Genomic DNA, 2,026 nt, shown 5'->3' with positions numbered 1-2,026 from the left:
AAGAGTAGCATCAGCATTACCAAAGACATTGTCATTCCATTCCTTAAGCCTTTGACGAAGAAGTTTCAATTTGTAAGGAAGAGATGATCCACTATTAGCGGCAGAAAATTCTTCCCAGAAAGACCTAATGATGTCAAAAAATCCAGGCCAGGTCCACCAGGCATCCAAGAACTGAAATGGTTTAGTCCCCCAATCCTGTTGATCCTCATAGAGAAGAATGGGATTATGATTTGAAGACCCTCTAGGAAGGGCCATTAGCCGAATTCTTGGAAAGGAAGATAACCAATGATGAGAGATAAGGGCCTATTAATTCAACTCATTAAGAGTGTGTTGCACCATGTAAACCTTTTCCCTGAAAGTGCTACATCTACCAAAGCCAAATTATTAACAGAAGAGCTGAAAGTATTCATACTTGACACAGAGAAAAACCCATTTTTCCTATTAGCAAGATCTAATACTTGATTGAAGTCCACAATTAACAACAAAGGCCTTGATTTTGAATTGAGTACTTGGAGAATCTCATCCCATAATATTGCCTGTTCATTCTCACCATAAGGAGCATAAATAAGAGAAATAGTTGTAGAAAAATTATTCATAGAAAATAACCTTCTAATCAATATCCAACGTTGAAAGCATTCACTTAAGAAACTAAAAAAGAATCTTTGTTCCAAAGCAATAAAAACCCTCCAGAAGAACCATCTGAATCCACAGAAACACACCCTACGTTACTCATACCACATATTTGCCTAACAGATGAAAGACTAATAGCCCCACACTTTGTTTCAAGTAACCCCACCAAATCCACCTTATGCTTCAGAATTAATTTACACAAAATGGATTTCTTATGAGCACCCCCACAACCCTTCACATTACATGCTAAAATACTAAACATCTTTAAGAATCAACAAAGACTGAACAAAGCTGAAAACTAAAAAAATAAAAGAGCAACAAATAAGAAATTTTATTAAAAGAAGCCTCAATTCTCTTGCTCACATAGAGAAATGTCATTGTTGATTCCATGCGTCAGATGCTTAACTAATAAACTTTCATCCCCTTCATAGATAAAGCCAAACTCTTTTCCATCTTGGATAGTAAGAGCAGCTTCAGCTTCTGGCAAGAGAGACACATCCACATTAGTAATTTCTGATTCTAATGGAACAAACAAATGAGTAAGCAAAGCTTCCCGAAGAATATTATTCATCCTTTTAATCTCACTATCTGAGGCTATGAAAGACTTTTTAAACAATTCTTTACTACGAACCTTACCGCCATGACGCAGCTTGGGGTAAAGATCCAATATATCAATTAAATGTCTACGAGCCTTTGATCGTTGTTTGATAAGTCTTGAAGCCTTAAAGTGGGAAAGAGGAAGATTACTATTAATACTTGGGCTTTCTTTCTCATCATTTTCTTCAGGCTCAGACAATAATCTTAGACTAGTTAGAGAGGAGGTTCGAACAAGGTCTACAAAAATCAGCCCAGATGGGGAACATGGCCTAGATGGGTTCATCACTGAAATAAAAATGTCATCACATGGAGGAGGGAAAGCTGGCAACATTTGTGTACTTTCAAATTCTTCAATATTAAGTGTCGATACCTGTACCAGTGGTATGGGCCTCAAAGGCCGCATTTGTAATTCAAAAGCACAACACCCGTCCACTATGGTATTGGAAAAATCGACATTCTTTGAAGCGTCATCACTCTGAGCTCCTGCATTACAATGATGAGAAGGAAATTTCAATGCCCCATTTATTGAGAGTTAGCGGCTGCATGGGTGGCTATCTCGAGTATCACCACTAATGGGAGAGGCATCCAATGGGCACCTTATAAGATGTAGTGAAGGTTCACATGGAGTTTGCTAATTTGAGAAAGGAGGCATTGCATCACCTTTAATTCCATCTTCCTGGTAAGCATTTGACAGCCCAAATTCGTTAGATATGCTAGCTCGCCTAGAACTACTGCTAACATCTTCATTAGGACTATTTTCCATATCAGCTTTATGCTCCTTAAAGCCATTCTGGTTATA

This window comes from Hevea brasiliensis, chromosome 18, assembly GCF_030052815.1.
Source record: "Hevea brasiliensis isolate MT/VB/25A 57/8 chromosome 18, ASM3005281v1, whole genome shotgun sequence".
NCBI classification, from domain to species: domain Eukaryota; kingdom Viridiplantae; phylum Streptophyta; class Magnoliopsida; order Malpighiales; family Euphorbiaceae; genus Hevea; species Hevea brasiliensis.
This window is presented reverse-complemented; position numbering follows the sequence as displayed.